The sequence below is a fragment of the Trachypithecus francoisi genome, unplaced genomic scaffold, assembly GCF_009764315.1.
Source record: "Trachypithecus francoisi isolate TF-2019V2 unplaced genomic scaffold, Tfra_2.0 Lachesis_group17, whole genome shotgun sequence".
In the NCBI taxonomy this organism is placed as follows: Eukaryota; Metazoa; Chordata; class Mammalia; order Primates; family Cercopithecidae; genus Trachypithecus; species Trachypithecus francoisi.
In genome coordinates this window covers 96171459-96193006 of record NW_022681462.1, presented here as the reverse complement: position 1 = coordinate 96193006, position 21548 = coordinate 96171459, and the positions used below count along the sequence as shown (strand labels likewise).

Genomic DNA, 21548 nt, shown 5'->3' with positions numbered 1-21548 from the left:
ATGTAGGGCAGGGAACTCTTGTCTCTAACTAGAAACTCAGCAAATACATGTATTGTCACCTCCCCAGGTAGTGAAACCTGAGCCCCAGAATAGAGTGTGCTGGGCTGCACACAGCCCAGTTCTGAAGCCAGATCATAAGAGGCTGTCTGTGTTGTGCTAACCTCCTTCCTCCCTGATGGCAATGTGGAGCCAGGCAGAGGACCGAGGAATACAGAAATATGACTGGATTTGCATGTTATTATAGAAGACACTTAGGACTGATCTTGCATTTTTACTTTGCTATGGTGCTGAGAGGTTTTCTGTATCTATCTCAGAACATTACCCTGGCTATGCAGGTCATCTGAGTCAAAGAACTGGTTTGGCAAAACCCGATAACCAGATCAACCTGAGGTTTTCATTTGCAGCTGGATTGACTTAGGGATGGGGTACATAACTCCTGGGTGTAGAAAAAGTCCAAACTCTCACTCATGAAGAAATGTCCTTCTCTTAGATGTAACACCTTTCATTCCCCAAAGGATTTACGCTACCAGTGCTGAGACCCTTGGTTGGAGAACTGCTTTTAGTAGTGAGTCTTCAGCATCAGTTCCTTTCTGTTCCTAATTTTTTGAGGGTGGTGTTGGAGGAACCCATGGGCGGGTAGATGAATAGCAGAGGACAGCCTGAAAACAAAGGGAGAGGAGGCTGGGAAAGACCAAGACAAATTAAGTAAGTTATATTTAGCAAGGGGGAAATCAATATTTGTACTTTGTATCAGAGGCTATATTACTCCTTTCTCCAATAGTCTTTAATCTTTTAATTTTCACAGCATTCTATTAGAGAGTCATTGCTATAATCCCCATTTACAGTTGACAAATGGAGACTCAGTGAAGTTCAGTGGCTGGCCAAGGTCACAGGATTACTAAAAAGCAGAGCTGCAGGAGTCCAGCTCTGCCAGACCCCAAAACCCTTGATCTCCACTCCACCTAATGACTCCAGGGGTGATACTGTTTGGGTGGGTGGGGACAGTAATCCCTAAAATGCCCTTTGTTTTCATATCTGCCATCCAGAGCAAATTCGTCCTCTGAACCAGCCCCCAAACCTCTGGTCAGCCTCCCCGTAGCTTCATGCTGTTCTCTCTCCCTGTCCCCTGGATTCTGGTATCACATGTCTATGTCACACACTGCAGATAGCCTAACCCCCACAGTTTAGGGGAGTATCTCATTGTATTTCAAGCAAAAACCTGATTTCATGTGCATCTTATGCCTTTTTCATGACTGGTGAATGTCTTGTCCACATTAAGTGCTCAATAAATCCTGCTCTGGATATGGATACTAGCAGACGTGGATAGTTAATGTTAAGGGAACCAAACAGCAGCTCTGTGAATTTCTGTGACTGAGATACTGATCGTTGTCTGAAATCACATGAAAACAGAGTTCATCCAGGCACACACACCCCGGGCCGTGTTTGCACAACTCTTCCATTTGCATTACCTTCTCTCCTGCAGATAAACAGTAGATTATCCCTTGCCAATGAATGGAGCTCATTCTGTTCTTGCTAATGGTAAAGTAAAAAAAATCTCACTCCTTTGGAATGTGGCTTCCAGAAGAAGGAGGTGATGTGAAGGTCGCAGTAATCCCAGAACCAGGCAGATGGGTGCACAGGACTGAGCTCACTGTATGTTGTGGCTGCTATGGCACACAGTGGATTTTCCACAACAACTCAGTCTAGATACTGGGAATTTTCTGTTTATGGCTGCATTTTCTCATATTTGTGGGACTGTACTATATTGAATTACAAGGGTGAAGTGATATAGAGGAAAATATCATTTATTATGAATAGAGGATATCTAATTCAGTCCTTTGTTCACATTCATTCTTTGATATCATTTTTTAAAAAGTTACATGAATATGCCCTAGCTCTTGTATTTTTTATTCTTCACCTGTTAATGAACATTTGAGTTATTTCCAGGTTTTGATTATTTTGAGCAACACTGCTTTAAAAATTCATGTAGAACTGTTTGTGTGAACATATGTTTTTATTTCTCTTGAGTAAAACCCAGAAGTAGAATTATTGAGTCATATGATAAGTAGATATTTAACATTACAAAATCTGCCAAACATTTTTTCAAAGGTCTTATGCCATTTTACACTCTCACCAGCAATGTATGAGTTCCAGTTGCTCTATGTCCTCATCAACACTTACTATATTGCTAGTCATTTTAGCACAGGCCACTCTGGTTGACATGCGACTTTGCAATAATCAAAGAGCAGCCATCACCACCATACATCTTCAGAAACACAAAACTGACCCAGAAAGGGAACAACTGGTCATATGGTTTGGCTGTATCCTCAGCCAAATCTCACCTTGAATTGTGATAATCCCCATGTTTCAAGAGTGGGAGTGGGTGGAGATAATTGAATCATGGGGCAATATTCCCCATGCTGTTCCTGTGATAGTGAGTTCTCACAAGATCTGATGATCTTATAAGGGGCTTCCCCCTTCGCTCAACACTCATTCTCTCTCCTGCTGCCCTGTGAAGAGGTACCTTCCACCATGATTGTAAGTTTCCTGAGGCCTCTCCAGCCCTGCCAAACTGTGAGTCAATTAAACCTCTTTCCTTTGTAAATTACACTGTCTTGGACAGTTCTTCATATAATAGCAGCATGAGAACAGACTAATACAGTAAATTAGTACTGCAGAGAGTGGAGTGCTGCTATAAATATACCCAAAAATGTAGAAGTGACTTTGGTTCTGGGTAATAGGCAGAGGTATGAACAGTTTGGAGGGTTCAGAAGATGGGAAACATGTGGGAAAGTTTGGAGCTTCCTAGGGACTTAGAAGGCTCAGAAGATGGGGAGATATGGGAAAGTTTGGAACTTCCTAGAGACTCATTGAATAGCTTCGACCAAAATGCTGATAGTGATATGGACAATGAAGTCCAGGCTGAGGTGGTCTCAGATGAAGATAAGGAACTTGTTGGGAGCTGGAGTAAAGGTCATTCTTGCTATGTTTTAGCAGAGACCGGTAGCATTTTGTCCCTGCCTTAGAGATCTGTGGAAATTTGAACTTGAGAGACATGACTTGCACTATCTGGGAGAAGAAATTTCTAAGTGGCAAGGCGTTCAAGATGAAGCAGAGCATAAAAGTTTGGGAAATTGGCAACCTGACGATGCGATAGAAAAGAAAAACCCATTTTCTGGGGAGATATTCAAGCAGGCTGAAGAAATTTGCATAAGTAACAAGGAGGAATGTTAATCACCAAGACAATGGGGAAAATGCCTCCAGGACAAGCTAGAGACCTTCGTGACAGCCCTTCCTATCACAGGCCTGGAGGCCTAGGAGGGAAAATGGCTTTCTGGGCCAGGTCCCGGGCCCCGCTGCTGTGTACAGTCTTGGGACTTAGTGCTCTGCATCCCAGCCACTCCAGCCATGGCTAAAAGAGGCCAAAGTACAGCTCAGGCCGGTGCTTCAGAGGGTGCAAGCTTCAAACCTTGCCGCTTCCACATGGTGTTGGGCCTTAAGGTGCACAGAAGTCAAAAATTAAGGTTCACAAATCTTCGCCTAGATTTCAGATGATGTATGGAAACTCCTGGATGTCCAGGCAGAAGTTTGCTGCAGGGGCCGAGCCCTCATGAAGAACTTCTGTGAGGGCAGTGCAGGAGGGAAATGTGGGGTGGGAGCCCCCACATAGAGTCCCCACTAGGGCACTATCTAGTGGAGCTGTGAGAAGAGGGCCACTGTCCTCCAGACCCCAGAATGATAGATCCACTGACAGCTTGCACACTGCACCTGCAAAAGCTGCAGATACTCAATGCCAGCCCATGGAAGCAGCTAGGAAGGGGGCTGTACCCTGCAAAGCCTCAGGGACAGAATTGCCCAAGGCTGTTGGAGCCCACCTCTTGAATCAGTGTGACCTGGATGTGAGACAAGGAGTCAAAGGAGATCATTTTAGAATTTTAAGCATAATGACTACCCTATTGGATTTTGGACTTGCATGGGGCCTGTAGCCCCTTTGTCATCGTCAATTTCTCCCATTTGGAACAGGTGTATTTACCCAATACCTGTATCCCCATTGTATCTGGGAAGTAACAAACTTGCTTTTGATCTTACTGGCTCATAGGCAAAAGGGACTTGCCTTGTGTCAGACGAGACTTCTGACTTGGACTTTTGGGTTAATGCAGGAATGAGTTAACACTTCAGGGGACTGTTGGGAAGGCATGATTGCATTTTGAAATGTGAGAGCATGCAATTTGGGAGGGTCCATGGGGGGAAATGATATGGTTTGGCTCTGTGTCCCCAGCCAAATCTCACCTTGAATTGTAATAATCTCCATGTGTCAAGAGTGGAACCTGGCGGAGATAATTGAATCATGGGGGCCGCATTCCCCATGCTGTTCTTGTGATAAAGAGTGAGTTCTCATGAGATCTGATGCTTGGCATGCATTCTTTCTCCTGCTGCCCTGTGAAGAGGTGCCTTCCACCATGATTGTAAGTTCCATGAGGCCTCCCCAGCCATGCTGAACTGTGAGCCAATTAAACTTCCTTCCTTTATAAATTATCCAGTCTCAAGCATATCTTTATTAACAGCATGAGAAAGGACTAATACAACTGGCAAAAAGGAGTTCACATTATAGACAACAAAACATTTAGCACTTTTCTACCTAATTTTGCTTCTGGCAAGTGCATGAGCTCTAGATTTCAGTCCTGGCCCTGCCACTTACCAGCTTCATGGCCGTGGGCAAGTTAGTTAGCCACTCTGAGCCTTGTTTTCTTACCCTTAAAAAGAGGCAGTTATACCCACATTAGTGGATTGTTGAGAGGATTACATTTTATAAAAAAGTAAATAGAAGGATGTGTATCAGGGATTTAAAGAATAAGAGGAGTAGTAATTATTTTTATTATTTCCATGGCCGGTAGGATTTTTAAAAATGTGTTACTCTTTGCAGGTAGTTCAAAGACTATTTGGAAGGACAGAGAGGGAGACAGGCCATGCGAGTGAGGTCAAAATCAGTACCTCCTTCTGAGACTCCTCAGAAGGAAGGACTACTTCAATCAGTCAGGACTCAAGGCAGCAAGGCTGGTGTTGAGGGAGGAAGGGAAGAGCGAGGAAGCTTCTCAGAGAAAGTAATGCCTAAGCAAAGCTATGGGACAGTGAGCATCGCTGAGCTGTTAGATGGTTTAGAGGCAGAGTTTTAGATCCTTTTAAAGTAGGTCTTCTTTCTAGGGAATAAAACGTAAAACATCAGATTCAGATTCTTATGGATTTGGTTTTCTTTATTAATGGTGCCTAATGGCCTGTAAGTAAGGCACAACTTGTTAGCTAAACCAACAATTACCATTTGTTTGAAGTGCAAAAAGAGAATAATGAATGGCCTTATTCAGCAGTTTTTCCCTTCTTTAATGGTTTGAGCAAGAGTTGGTTTTCAGTCTCTCTCTTTTTCTCATTCTCTCCTTATCTCCTCACTTTAGCTTCTCTTCCTTTTTTTCTTCCTCACTCCTTACATCCTTCACTCCACCCAGACACACACACACACACACACACACACACACACACACACACACACACACACACAGTGGAATTCCTCAGCTTATATATAAATTGGCTCTCTTTTTAAGCATTTGGGGAAAATTTTCCATCATTTAAACTTATTTCACAGCTTTCGCTACCACGCAACCTTTTCCCCAACACCTGATGTCAGTTTAAAATGAGTTCCCAATTGGAAGTAGGTGAGGCTGGGTGGGAAGGATGGAAAAGCCAAGTGGACCTGGTGTGTCTTGGTTAGATGGCAGAACACCCGAGAGGCAGGGCTGCTCTGACGCGCAGCTCAGCTCTAGAATGAGATGGATTTTCTGTTGGAGAGAACCATTGCTGTTGTAACATAGGCAGAAATGAGAAAGAGAGAGAGAGAGAAACTGACTGAAACTTGGGGTAGTGTCTTTGGCAACAAACACATCTGACTCAAATCCTGGATCTGGCCCTTATTTACTCACAGTGGTGAGTTTTCAACCACTCTTTCATTTCTCTTACCTTTAAAATGAGGTTATAGATACATATACACACATACACATGCATATGTGTGTATATGTATGCATGTATATGGAAGACTTTACCAGAATTGAATAATATAAAATTCCACGGTATGATGCCTGCCACATAGTGTCTCATATATTTTAATAGCTATTACTTATTTTTATGAGCTAACTTGTCCCCACCCCAAAACTCATATCATGAAGTCCTCAGCCCCAATATGACTGTATTTGGAGACAGGGACTTTAAGGAGATAATTAATTAAGGTGGTCTAAGGGTAAGGGCCCTATTCTGATAGGATTGATGTCTTTTTAAGAAGGGGCAGAGATACCAGAGGCCTCTCTTTCTCTCTGTGTGTATGCACAGGACAAAGACCATGTGAGGACACAGTGGAAAGGCAGCCATCTGCAAGCCAGGAAGAGGCCCTCACCAGAAACCAAATCTGTTGGCGACTTAATCATAGATTTTTAGTCTCCGGCACTGTGAGAGAATAAATGCCTTTTGTTTAGGGCTCCCAGTCTATGGTGTTTTCTTATTCAGCATGAGCTGACTAAAATACTTATTGTCACCCCTTGTTTTACCTCAAGCACCTCATAGTGACTCCTATGGGACGAAGAACAGAGAGTCTCATCATGAAATGAGTGGGGAAGGGTCTGGGTTTTAGAGGATGAGGCGCTCACTACTCAGAACATTCACCCATGAAGTCCCTCTCACCCTTGCTGGTCCCAGAGACCCTTAGCTCTAGCTTTGTCTAACTCCTTTCAGTTTTGAGGTAATGTGTAAAAATAGATGCACACAGATTAGGTAAACCTCTGTGTTCATCATTCTTGCATTGCTGTAAAGAAATACCTGAGACTGGGTAATTTATAAAGAAATGAGGTTTAATTGGCTCACAGTTCCACAGGCTGTACATGAAGCATTGTGCTGGCATTTGCTTGGCTTCTGGGGAGACCTTGGGAAACTTACAATCATGGTAGAAGGCAAAGAAGGCACACATGGTAGAAGGCAAAGAAGGCAAACTTAACAATCATGGTAGAAGGCACACATCACAAGGCTGGAGCAGGAGCAAGAAAGAGAGAGTGGGATGTGTATTAGGATTCTCTAGAGGGACAGAACTAATAGGATAGATGTATATACAAAGGGGAGTTTGTTAAACAGTATTGACACACACGATCACAAGGTGAAGTCCCGCAATAGGCCATCTACAAGCTGAGGAGCAAGGAAGCCAGTCCAAGTCCCAAAACCTCAAAAGTAGGAGAGCTAACAGTGCAGCCTTCAGTCTGTGGTCAAAGGTCCAAGAGTCCCAAAGCTGAAGAACTTGAAGTCTGATGTTCAAGGGCAGGAAGCATCCATCACAGAAGAAAGATGACGGTAAAATCTCAGTCAGTCTAGCGCTTCCACGTTCCTCTGCCTGCTTTTATCTTAGCTGAGCTGACAGCTGACTAGATGGTGCCCACCAGATTGAGGGCACGTCTGCCTCTCCCAGTCCACTGACTCACATGTTAATCTCCTTTGGCAACAGCCTCACAGACACACCTAGGAACAATACTTTGCATCCTTCAATCCAATCAAGTTGACACTCAGTGTTAACCATCACAGGAGGTGCTGCACACTTTTAAACAGCCAGATATCATGAGAACTCCCTCACTATCATGAGGGCAGTGTCAAGGGAGATGGTGCTAGACCATTTATGAAAAATCACCTCCCAGCAAGCCCCACCTCCAGCGTTGGGGATTGCAACTTGACATGATATTTGGGTAGGAACACGGATGAAAACCGTATCACCTCTCCTCTCCACCTTACAGGAAAACCATTTTTTTCTGGATTAGGTGTGCTCCAGATTACCTGAAGAATTTCAAAGTGTGTCCATGGTTTCCCAAGGCAGAGGCATATGTTTTTACATAGAGGGCTTCAGTGAGTCAATAATAACAGAAAGACTGAGGAAATAGGATTTTTTTTTAAGGTTAAATGCATTAATACTGTGTGAACCAATGGTGGCAATGTGTAAGGAAGACAGAACTGTGCAAGGTCAGTAATCAAACATGATCAAATCATGCTGCTGCAGACAACTGTTCCCCAGAGTTAGAAAACCAAGCTAAAAATATGACTTCTTAATACTCTGCACCTCTGGTGCACTCATTACACAGTCTATAGCTGCAGATAAAATTCTACCATGACAAACTTAAATGTGGTGAAAAGGACACCCCCGTGCCATTTCATGTTGTGCAATTGCAGGTTAAGGCTTAGCATAGACCAGAACAAAAAAGAGCCATTTGCAGATTCTTCATACACGTAGCCCCTTCTTTGCCCCTCTCCCACACAGATCATAAGGGGAAATGAAAATAGCCTGATATATAAGATTAACTTCTCTGGGTCCAATTTTTAAAAATCTGCCAATGTATAAGCTAGCCTATTGCTCCTCAGAACTTAGCTTTCTCTTCTGTTAAGTCAAACTAATAACTTATATATCTCATGCATTAGGATTAAGTGAAAATATTACCCATGAAGTCTGTAGAAAACTTCCTCGCACATGAAATCTGCTCAGAAATGGTCTGGTTTCTTCCTCGTTTCATGACATTACTGTATTTGTTCAACATTCAGAAAGAAAGCAGAATGCAATTGCACAGGTCCTGAAGTCAGAAGATCGCCTGACAAAATGACCTTGGAAAGACTTCAAGCCTCTCTGGGTTTAGATTTCTTCATCTGTACAACGCAAATGATGTTCCCTATGCTTTTTCGGCCTGTATTTCATTTAAGTTTAAATGGGATAGCTGGAAAATGTTCGTACTGTAAAGCAGTATATCAATGTTTGGTAAGGAAAGGACTTTGAGGTGGGAGCACTCTACATCTCAGAATCATCTCTACATTAATAGCATAAAATTCAAATCCTCTCATCTGAAAGATGAGAAGTTCTAGGAGAGAATTGAGTATAGTAGCAGGCATGTATTTTTACTGAAAATAGTTACTTCTCAGGTAATACTGAAATTTCCTTCTCAGTAAGAAGTATCTCAGTGCACAAAGATATATTACTATAAGAACGAGTGAGGTATAAATAATAGTGCTATCACTAATTTCAAGTCCTCTGCATATATTATTTGGTAAATTATAAAGTAGAAGTTATTGTCCCTATATTTAAGATAAAAATATTTTTAAAGCTATGCATCTATATTAAGAGAAGATGAATTGATGTCCTAGAACTTGAATTCAGAACCAGGCTTGTCTCCCTGGACCCAACCTAACTCTGTATCCTTTAGAGCACCTTAAAGTCCATTAACTGATCTCGAAGGCCAAAGGCTCAGGGTGGAGGCTCGAGTTTTACTCTGCAGACAATATAGATCTATTTCTTTGATCATTACATTATGAGTAAGACAGTAATAATGAAATACGAAAGGAAACCTAAGGAGATCAAGGCATATCCTGAAACTTGTGAGCTCAATGTCTAAAAACTTCCTTAGAAACACATCAGTAGTATTCTGTAGGATGTATATGGGAGGGAGACACATCATATAAATTACATAAATCATGAAATATGACTTAAAATTAATTATTTACCAATTTAAATACAACACTTAGTAAGCAATAGAAAAATTAAAATCAAAGATAAACTATAAGAATCATCTCATGGAGAAACTCACAAATTAATACTCTGGAAAGTCATCACAGATGGCCATCAAGAATTCCTCCCCTCCCTGGACATACATCTTACCATTCTTATCAAGGGTGGGGTCAGTTTCCTCTTTTCTCGAGTCTTGACTGGCTGATGACTTGTTGTAACTAATATTAAAATGGCAGAAATGACCCCGTGGTCTTCCAGGCTTAACCTTTTAGAGTCATGGAAGATTGTTCTTTTGCCTTCTTGACACCCAACTGTCTTGCAAAGAAAATCCAAGCCATTCTGCAGAAGAGAGGTTACATGAAGAAAACTGTGAGGATGAGAAACCGTATGGGGAGAGGGTTCACATGGACAATAGAGATGCCCTAGTTGACTGTTAGCCCCAAAGCCCCAGACAGCTGAGAGAAACCAGCCACCAAATGAATGCAAAACCACTTGAATGACCATAGCAGATGCCACTGTGTGCTATGTTCTAAATGTTTGTGTTTCCCTCAAAATCCATATATTAAAACCTAATCCCTAACATGATCGTATAAAGATGTGAGGTCTTTGGAAGGTGATTAGGCCAAATGAGATTCGTGTTGTTATAAAATAAGTCTCTGAGTTGTCTTGCCCTTTCACCATGTGAGGACACAGCATGGAGGTGCCATCTGTGAAGCAGAGGGGGAGCCCTCACTAGACACCAAATCTGCTGGTACTATGATCTTGGACTTCCCAGCCTCTAGTGTTCTAAGAAATAAATTTCTGTTGTTATAAGTTACCCAGTCTAAAATGTTTTGTTATAGCAGCCTGAAAAGATCAAGATACTGTATGGAACAGAAGAGCCACATAATCAATCTACACCATGATCAGAAAAAGTAAATTATTGCTGTTTAAAACTATGGAGTTTTGGGGTAGTTTGTTATGTAGAAAAAGTGACTAAAGTTAAACCTGCAATCAAGGTGTCACTGTTGTGCTGTGAGGTGGGATAAGCTAGCATGCGTGTGTACGTGTCTGGCTGATGGGAGGCAGATGTCTGCACACTTTGCCTGATGCCATTCTATAGAGTCTCTTGGTACCGTTGATGAATACATAATGGATCTGTTCAGCAAATGGCTACAATTTGTTTATGATGTGTCTTGAGAATGTTCTGATTAGCCTTGTCTCTGATGTTTGCAAAAGCTGTAAATGAAAGCTAACTGTAGTTCACTCCATAGGGCTTCTGATTAAAGTTATACAGCAATCACCTCCCTCAAAGTCCATCACATGTTTGGATCCCATTGAATTCTATGCTTATCCCCTAGATCAAAACTACTACATAGACATTTAGAGGAAATGCTTCACTCGTTCCTTAACAGAACTGATGTGAGGCAATCAAGCCACTGAAGGGAACACAGAGCAGGTCATGCAAGAGGATTCAATTCTGTATGAAATATTGGGCTGAGGAATAAACGGAATTTCAAACCCAGACTCAATGCTCTACCTTTAGTGTCACCTTCTATGTGGATAGGAGAGGACCAAGAAAACATGTAGAATTAGCTTCCCTACTTCAGACTTCTCAAATAAACCAGTTGCGTGTATTATTAATAATTTTCTTTTTTATTTTTTTAAATTTCTTCTAAAAAAAATGGAATACACGTGCAGAACATGCATGTTTGTTACATAGGTATATGTGTGCCATGGTGGTTTGCTGGACCTATTGACCCAGCCTCTAAGTTCTTTCTCCTCACCTCCACCCCCCAACAGGGCCTGCTATGTGTTGTTCCCCTCTCTGTGTCCATGTATTCTCATTGTTCAACTCCCACTTATGAGTGAGAACATGCAGTGTTTGGTTTTCTGTTCCTGTATTAGTTTGCTGAGGATGATGGCTTCCAGCTTCATCTGTGTCCCTGTAAAGGACATGATCTCATTCCTTTCTATGGTTGCATAGTATTCTATGGTGTATATGTACCACATTTTCTTTATCCAGTCTATTATTGATGGGCATGTGGGTTGAGTCCATGTCTTTGCTATTGTAAATAGTGCTGCAATAAATATACGTGTGCATGTGTCTTCAGAGTAGAATGATTTATATTTCTTTGGGTACATACGCAGTAATGGGATTGCTAGGTCAAATGGTATTTCTGATTCTAGATCCTTGAGGAATCATAACACTGTCTTCCAGAAGGATTGAACTAATTTACATTCCCACCAAAGTGTAAAGGTATTCCTATTTCTCCACAGCCTCACCAGCATCTATTGTTTCCTGACTTTTTAATAATCGCCATTGTGACTGGCATGAGATGGTATCACATTGTGGTTTTGATTTGCATTTCTCTGATGATCAATGATGTTGAGCTTTTTCTCACGTTTGTTAGGCACATAAATGTCTTCTTTTGAGTAGTGTTTGTTCATATCCTTTGACCACTTTTTGATGGGGTTGTTTGTTTTTTCCTGTAAAATTGTTTGTCTTGTAATTTCTGGATATTAGACCTTTGTCAGATGGGTAGATTGCAAAAGGCATATGGAGTGCTTTATGCATTTGTGTGTCATCCTTGCACAGGGGCCATGCTAATCTCTGTATCGTTCCAATTTTAGTGTATGTGCTGCCAAAGTGAGCACTTATTAATAATTTTCTATTGCTGTGTAACAAATTTCCATAAACTTAGTGCCTTGAAACAATGTAAGTTTGTTATCTCCTAGTTTCCATGTGTCTGAAGTACAGAAAAGCTTAGCTAGGACTGTGCTCAGGATCTCCGGAAGCTGGAATTAGTGGACGATCTGAGCTGCATTTCTTCTAGAACTTAGAGTCTTTTTGTCCAAGTTCATATAGTTGGAAGAATTCAGCTTCTTGTGGCAGTAGGACTGAGGTTCTTGCTTTCTTGGTGGCTGTCAGACAGGGCTGCTGTCAACAAGTACAGCCACCTAGAGTTCCCCGACACCTGACCCTCTCACAGGCCTTCTCATAACGTAGTAACTTATGTACTCAAGGCCAGGAAGAGAATCTCTCATTTCAGCTTGCTATGATGGAGTCTTATGTGACATATCATGATCATGGGAGTGGCTATCCTCAATTTGTCATATTTTATTGGCTAGAAATAATCACAGTTTCCACCTGCACTCAGGAACAGGAAATTATGAAAGGGCATGGCTTATTGGATGTCATCTCAGAATTCTACCTACCCCAATGTGTTAGGAGAGGTTGCTCCCACATTATTTTCAGATAAATATTGCAATCACAACATCAGCAGTGTGCAGAATAGCTCTCACATTCTTCTTCTTCTTTTTTTGTTGAGACTTGATCTCACTCTATTGCTCAGTCTGAGTGCAGTGGAATGATCATAGTTCACTGCAGTTTCAACCTCAGGGGCTCAGATGATCCTTCCACCTTAGCCTTCTGAGTAGCTGGGACTACAGGCACACGCTACCATGCCCTGAGATAGAGATATATATATTTATAATGTAAAGACAGAGTCTTTTTATGTTACCCAGGCTGGTCTTGAGCTCCTGGAATCAAGTGATCCTCCTACCTTAGCCTCCCAAAGTGCTGGAATTACACGCATGAACCACTGCACCCGGCCTCAGATCCTTCTTGACCCCTTTATGAGAAGGCATACTCAAAGCCATTGTTGAACTAAAGGATGAAGACTAAGTTCAGTGGTAGAAAGGGGTGAGGAAGCACAAAGGTTCTGCTGTAAAAATGCAAATTCAAAGGACCAGGGGTATTGGAATGAAAATTGCTAGATGAAAATCTGAAGGCTTTGAGTGCAGCTGAAATAAATATGTTTTCCTCCTTAATTGTTTTAAATATTGAGACATCCAATGAAGAGTTTTCAATAATTATTTTTTCTGGGTCTTCTTCAATTAGGACAAGTAGCCATATGAAGATGGATCTAAATAGTGAAAGAGTAACTATGCATGACGATGACTCCTGTCAACAAGAATTTTCCAGTGAAGATTGTTATTTACTTGTGCAGAGGCACATTTTAACTGGGTGCCCGTATCATGTTACGCAATTTCATGTAAAGAACCATATTTAATCATCACTGTGAGATGATGCTATTTTCACTTTCAGTTACAGAAAACAAGGCCCAGAGAAATAAACAATGTCCTCCATCTGGATTGTGCCTGCTGTAGGAACAGGAAATAGGCTCCGCTTGTGTCTGGGTATCCACTGCTTTCAGATCACAGACAATCAGGCACTGCTCGTCACACAGCTGGTCAGTGGTGTGATCAGGACTGAAACCCCAGCGCCTCGGACTTCAAAGCCTATGCTGCTCCCATTCACCACAGCATCCTTTTCACCAAAGCCAGGAATTCCCCCGTTTTATCTTAAATCTCTATCAGCTGGCTCTGAGTGGTCGTTGTTCATGTTACTCATCATCTGTGTTATCAGTAGGAATGCTTCCGGTATTACAGAAAGAGGACCATGCATCAGAAAATGATTACAAAGTGGCAAAACCTGACTTGACTGGGGATGTAGTCGGAGGGCAGGAAAGGAGGGTGGGACAGGTCAAGGATGTGACCAGAAAGGCACTCACCGTGGGAGCAAAATATAAAGAGGCACCAAAACACTCAGTGATCCTGATAAATAATATTTTAGTGCAATATTTTAAAAATCAGAATTTTTGCAAAAACATCCATGGTGAAGAAAATATCAGCATTGTGAGTAAAGACAGGATCTCACCCTGCACTTTCCAGGCTCACCCACTCGCTTCATCTTCATTACCTTGCAGCCCTGAGAGGAGGTGGAAGCTCTAAAGAATGAGACCAGAGGAGAAAACCTCTCCTACTCCCATTTCTCCAGGTTTCTAGGAACAGGAATGAGGGAGAAGCAAGGGAATTCTCAGCTACAGAGATCAGATTTCAGAGAAGTGACCATGATCTGTAGGAAAAGCAGAGAAGCTTACCCATGGGAAGATCAGGTATCAGGAGACCTGTGTTCTGGTCTGGGCACCAGCACTAACTCACTGTGTGATTTGGGGCTAGCTCTTTTCTTTGGGCCTCAATGTACTCATTTTTAAAATGGGAGTTTTGAATTGAGTGCTTTCTGGGGTCCCTTCCAACTCAGACATTCTAGAAGGCTACGGACTAGCAGATACCAGGGAGAATACTTTGTCCTTTACTCTATGTGGAAGTGCAGAATTCCAGAGAAAACTTCAGTGGGTCAAATATGGACATCTTCTGTCTATTAGCCTTCCTTGCCTCTTTTCTCTTTCGTATGGTGGTCAGTGGGCCACAAGAAGAGGCTAGCGATCAGTTCCACTGGTCCCTAGAAGTCAGGTCCCATGGAAGGTTGACTGAAGTACTTAGCTTCTTGTAACTCTAGAACATCAGAGCTGACAGTATAACATTGGCCAGCTATGTCATAAGCCGGTTTGTACTAAAGATAATAACTACTGCAATTAACTGGGCATGGTGGCACATACCTGTAGTCTCAGCTACTTGAGAGGCTGAGGTGAGAGGATTACCTGATCCTGGGAGTTCAAGGCTGCAGACAGCCGTGATCTTGCCACTCCACTACAGCCAGGGTGGTAGCGTGAGACCCTGTCTCAACAAAATCAATCAAACAGACACACAAAGATAATGGCTGCTTTGTATGGATCTGTAATTATGTAATAATAGCTGAGAGGCTGTATATCATAGTGGTCTACCCCTGTACACAGCTGCTGGTATAGTGTTCTGTTTTTGCCTCTTACCAGATGTATTGGTCAGGGGGCCACCAAGATGCAGAGCACACAGATTATTTCAGTCATCAGAGAGAATTTAATAGGAATATTGTTAAAGAGGTCTGAAGTTGTTAATTAGGTAATTGAAAGTGTAAGAAGAAATCTCAAAGGTATCACAGAGGTAGCAACTGCAGGACACATGACAGGCCCTACGACTGAGGGAACAAAATGAGTGTGAGGTGGTTAAATCTTTGAACCTTAGTAGAAGGCCCCTTGGAACAAAAACAGACCTCTGAGAAGACGGCTGGCTGGCTGGTGTTGTGCTTTGGGGGCACACATTTGAGCTTGTCCTACAAGTGGTGAAAAAACTGTAAAGTGGGTTCAACTACTGCAACTGGAAAAAATTGCTCTTGGCAGGGAGAACAAGTGTTACTGGGAAATAGCAAGTGCACAGAAAGTGAGGCAAGCAACAAACAGGAAGGGGCACGTCCCTTCAGCCTTGTAGAGCATAATGGGAATCCAGTTGGCAAGGCAAAAATGTGCTTTTCTGAACCTCGGCCCCAACTCCACAAAGCAGCATACAGACGGGTGGGTTTAGAGCTGAGAGTCCATAACTTAATAACTGGCACACTAGCTACTTGACCTTAAGCAAATCACCTGACCTTTCTGTGCATACATTTACTCATCTGTGAAAAACGAATACTAATGAAATCTGCTGAATAGGGTTGTTATCAAGATTAAATTAGTTAATACACAAAAGTGCTTAGAACAGCTTCTTCAGTGCCCAATAAGCTACTAGGCACTTAAGTTAAAATAAGTGCCTAATAAGATTCACCTGTGTGATGGTTAATTTTAATGTGTCAACTTGACTGGGCTAAGAACTGCCCAGATAGCTGGGCAGGTAAAACATTATTGCTGGGTATGTCTGTGGGGGTATTTCCAGAAGAGGTCAGCATTGGAATCAGTGGACTGAGTGAAGAAGATCCACTCTCACCAATGTAGGTTGGTACCATCTAATGTTGAGGACCTTAATAGAACAAAAAGGCAGAAGAAGGGTCAATTCACTGTGTGTGAGTTGGGACACTCATCGCTTCCCATCCTCAGACATTGGCACTTCTGGTTCTCGGCCTTCTTATTTGAACCAAATTACATCACCAGTTTTCTTGGTTCTCCAGCTTGCAGATGGCAGATGGTGGAACTTCTTGGCCTTCATAATTGTGTGAACCAATTCCCATTATAAATATGACATGTCTGTGTGTATATATACATATATATACACACACATATATATATAAAATAAATGTGGGTATACATACGTATATACACATACACACACATATATATGTGCGCGCGCGTGTGTGTATATATATACACACACACAGGTGCGCACATATATATATACACATATACACACACACATACTTATGTATCTTCTATTGGTTCCGTTTCTCTGGATAACCCTGAATTATACAATCTGGTATTATTATATAAAGGAAAGAGGAAAAAGCAAATAAGTCTGCCTTGCCCAAGGCATTAGATTCACATTTTCCTTACATTTTGTGGCTTAATTTCCAGAGTACATCTCAAAAGTGAATGTCAACTTCCTGATGTTTATACTCGAGGAGAATAAGGTTTGGAGATCTGGGTAGTTTACTGAAGGCACTCACATCAAAAGATTTTATGAAGCCAAAATTCAAATCTAGATGTGTCCCATCCAAAGACCACCCTCTTTATACAGCAACATGCTGCTTCCCTGGATCAAGAAACACAAGGTAATTCTCATTCTTATTGTACCACTCACTTATGAAGTGTTACGCTAGACTTTACTCACTTATGAAGTGTTACGCTAGGTCTGTCCTTAAGCATCAGATAATTCACCTGTAAAATTAGAATAAAACACTTGCTCGGAACACTTGATCCAACATTACAAAAATAGCATGATCAATCTCAATGGCAAGTCCAGCAAGATAAAATAGTGAGGGGAGAACACAAAGTCCTCTACAGTAAGGTCTGCTCTAACACAACATACGGGTTCCTATAAATTACAGCACTGTGGGAAAGTATGCCAGAAAAAACACAAGACTTATGGAAAAAATGGGGTTACAACTCTAAAAACTTGATCAATGACACAATCACAAAGAAAGGTATCTAATAAAAACAGTAGTGGAATTGTGCACGTGTTAAATGGTTAAGATGTACTTAAATACCAGAATAAACATGGCATTTTCCTTGCAGAAGACTGGAGTTTGCTTGTGGAAGTGGGTGCCAGCAGGGGGCAGCTTGGGAGTCCCTGTGAAGTGGGGACTAGGGTTGATCAGAAATCAGAGAGAAAGTTCTAAAACCAGATGTGAATGGGTGTGGCTCATAAGACACGCAGTGATCTGCGGTAGCCGGTAGATGCATGGAGGTGTGTGTGTTTTGCATATTCCTAGGAACCCCGGGTCAGCCGTATGCCGTTTCTAGCAGATGAAATAATGCATTGCAAAGATACGTTTACATTGTGCTCAAACTGTTTCCTAATATACTGATTATGCTGAAAGAAATGCAGAGTTTCAAAACAAATGTTAGAGCAAAACTGTTTTTAGGTCCAAAAACTTAGCCAGAAAAATACACAATGAAAGAGACATGAGTTAATAGCCATGTGGCTTAAGAGGTCCTCTGAGTTGGCAATTGGCAGAGTGTGGAACCAGTGTACTGGGTGAATGAAAACCCAGATTTCACTGAGCACATACCTCGTATGACAACAGTAGCAACAATAATAATAAAGAAATTAACAGACAGGGATCTGGGTGAAGATTATGCTAAGTAATTGAACACACAGTTAGAGAGAATCTCTTCTGTTCTAGGCAGATACAGCACCTTTCCTGGAGGAGAGCCTGATCTGCCGACATGACTGACCACAGAAAACACTGGTGATATCTTGAGGCTTATGGATGCCATTACCTCCACTGTGAGGAAGGTGCTATGGAGATTAGCTGTAACAATTCTCCTGGACACTTCCCGGAGCAGGTCAGCGGCTGGACTGAGACCAGGGTTTAAGGCAGTTAGATCCTGACCGAAAGTATTTTCCACTGGACAATGCTGCTGCTTCCCTGTGTCTTCTGATGGGAGAATCTGTATCTTCATTGCTCTGGTAACTCAGTAAGTCGTCAATGCTAAGTTCTCTTTAAGTGACTAACTAGGCCAGATTCTCTTGGGCAGAGTGACATTAATTAGTCACAGCATGGTCTGTGTATAGATACTTTGGACTAGAACCAACATCTGTCAAAATAATGATGTTAAAACTAAGCATTTGTTCTGCAGAGGTTCTGCCCTCCCTCCTGCCCCTCCCCCATAGATACATTCCCTCCATCTTTGTATGTGCTGGGCCTCATTCTTCATATCACAATGTGGGGTAATTGTTGTAGGTTCAACTGCCTGTCTCCCTCACTAACTGAGAGTTCCCAGGGAGCAGAGACTGGGTTTTATTCATGTCAGCACCACAGGGATCTAGCGCGGGGTTTACACATAAAAGATGCTATGATGTCAGCTCCATGAGAACAGAGACCATGTGCTCATGTCAGCCCCTCGTGTCTAAGCCAGTGTCTGGCATCAAGAAGACGTGCAGCAAATATTTGTTGGCTGAAAGCATGATCCTTAATGAAAGGTCATTTCCATTACATCAGTTAATTAAATAAAAATATATCTGTTCAAAATTATGTGGTCAATGAAAAAAAAAGTCCAAAGGCTCTTTAATGATGTGGGAAAATGTTCAGAGTATAATGCTGAGTTAAAAACAAAACACAAGAAACAAAACAGGCCAGGCATGGTGGTTCACTCCTGTAATCCCTGCGCTTTGGGAGGCTGAGGTGGGCAGATCACCTGAGATCAGGAGTTTGAGGCCACCCTGGCCAACGTGGTGAAGCCCCGTCTCTAACTAACTAAAAATACAAAACAAAAACAAAAACAAAAAAACCTTTGCCGGGCACAGTGGTGCACACCTGTAGTCGCAGCTACTCGGGAGGCTGGGGCAGGAGAATCACTGGAACCTGGGAGGCAGAGGTTGCAGTGAGCCGAGATTGCACATTACACTCCAGCCTGGGCAACAACAGCGCAACTCCATCTAAAACAAACAAACAAACACACAACAACAAAAAACTGGCTGAAAATATGTAGATTCAGAATGATACTCATCATGTTAAAGAAATGTCTTCTGGTTTACATGGTTGTCTCTGGGTTCTGAGATTTGGGGTGATATTTACTCTCATCATTGTATCTTTAGGTCACTTTACAAATTATTTAAAACAAGCCTGCATTACTTTAAAAATGGGGAAGAAGCTGGGCACGGTGGCTCACGCCTGTAATCCCAGCACTTTGGGAGGCTGAGGTGGGCGGATCACAAGGTCAGGAGATCAAGACCATCCTGGCTAACACAGTGAAACTCTGTCTCTACTAAAAATTCAAAAAATTAGCCGGGCGTGGCAGTGTGTGCCTGTAGTCCCAGCTACTTGGGAGGCTGAGGCAGGAGGATGGTGTGAACCCAGGAGGCGGAGCTTGCGGTGAGCCGAGATAGCGCCACTGAACTGCAGCCTGGGCGACAGAGCAAGACTCTGTCTCAAAAAAAAAAAAAAAAAAAAAAAGTTGAGGGGTAGAAAATGTTTTCAGAGCAAATAATTTCATCAGGTGCTTTAGTTGGTGTTTCTTCAGTGTGGTAATTTAAGGGATAAGATGACTTCTGGGAAGGGAACATTTCACAGAATTGTTTTCTTTGCCTTCAGAAGGCCAAATTTTCTATCAGTTTGATGATTCTGGTAATTCTCACATTAACTGGTGGCCTCCTTAGTGGGTGGTGCCCTGAGGAAGAGCATCTTTATTTCTGGGTTTCTGTTACAGAGGCAAGAAGGAATCCAGGAACAGAAGGCCCTTCCAGCCTTGTTTTATATTGCTTTGTTTATTTTAATTGTGTGGCTTTGCTCTGAACTATGCTGGGGGGTGGTATAAAATTAAAATACACTCACATTGACTAAATCATTGACTGGCAATAATTTCCAGAGATTTGTTTTTTTGATTCTGTTTTTTGTTTTTTTAAACTCTGAATTCTGTGTTCTATGGAAAGCATTAGTTTCATACCTTTATTTTCATTTCATTATAATGTATGCCATTTTAAAATAGAAAAGAAAAAGAAAACCATCTTTATGAATATAAATCCTTTTCCTGATAATAGATATAATCACTCAACATAATAGACCAGAGGTCAGCATAGTACTCACTACAGGCCAAATCTGGCCCATAGCCTGCCTTTATCTTGCCTATTTGCTAAGGCCAGACTATTAGCCAAGACTGTTTTTTCATGGTTTTAAATGACTGAAAACAAATTTTTAAAAAAATAATGTTTCAGGACTTAGGAATTAAATGAAATTCAAATTTCAGTGTTGACAAATAACGTTGTACTGGAACACAGCCATGCCCATTTGTTTGCATATTGTTCATACAGCTGGCTTTTGCTCTGCAACAGCAGAGGTGAGTGGTTTCCGTAGACACCAAATGGTTTGCAAGCCTGGAATATATACTTACTGGCCCTTTATAGAAACAATTTGCCAACTCCTGTAATAGGCCTAGGTCAGTATTAAAAGGAAAGTTGGAATAACTTCAACCTATATAAAGGTGAAGCTAGATCAGACTGAGAAACAGAATTCTGAGCTAGAAGAAATTGGGAAGGCATAACACTGAGTCCCATCATGACATGGTTCAGGCCTTCATCCTCTCATCTGGCAGGACCCCAGCAGCCTGGGAACCTGTTCCAGCCTCTCATCTTGACACATGTACTGCATACCTACAGTCCCATCCACTGCTTCCTGTCACTCTCACACAACTATGCCAAGGTTATCTTTGTAAAAGGAAACTGTGGTTACATTACTTTCCTGCTTATAGCCTCCAGGGCCTCTGGATAGTCTATGGTAGTGGTCCTCGCTCTGTGCTTTGAGGGGTTCTGGATTCCTTGGAGGAATGTGTAAGGTACAGAGACGGTGTGGGAGGGTTTGTTGAGTAAGCAGGTTGTGGATCTTTCTCTCTGTGCCCCCATTTCAACCAGAAAAGCTCTATTTTTGCTTTGTGTATTATATTTAATCTGAAGAGTGGATTCTGTTGTTTAACAAAATAGCTGGAAAGCCAGTAGTGGGTAAAGTTAAACCCTCTTGTCCTGTTCTTGTGTGATCTAGTGTGATAGACACGGTGCTAACCAAATACTTTGTGTGTTCCCTTTCATTTCTGAGTCTCCCTTGCAGGGAATGGTGTTATGTGACAAGTTATTGCCAACGAACGTT

General features: G+C 41.9%; 1 long non-coding RNA gene and 1 other non-coding gene across 2 annotated transcripts; both read right to left on the bottom strand.

The window, feature by feature from the left end:
* Positions 1 to 511: 511 nt before the first annotated feature.
* LOC117062712 lies at positions 512 to 9894 on the bottom strand. The gene is made up of 2 exons (XR_004428504.1): positions 9642 to 9894; positions 512 to 681 (listed from the first exon to the last, which is right to left on the bottom strand). It is a non-coding gene; the product is annotated as an uncharacterized LOC117062712 (long non-coding RNA).
* Positions 9895 to 12095: 2201 nt separating this feature from the next.
* On the bottom strand, positions 12096 to 12199 carry LOC117063088. Its single transcript, XR_004428715.1, has one exon. It is a non-coding gene; the product is annotated as a U6 spliceosomal RNA (small nuclear RNA).
* Positions 12200 to 21548: the final 9349 nt, after the last annotated feature.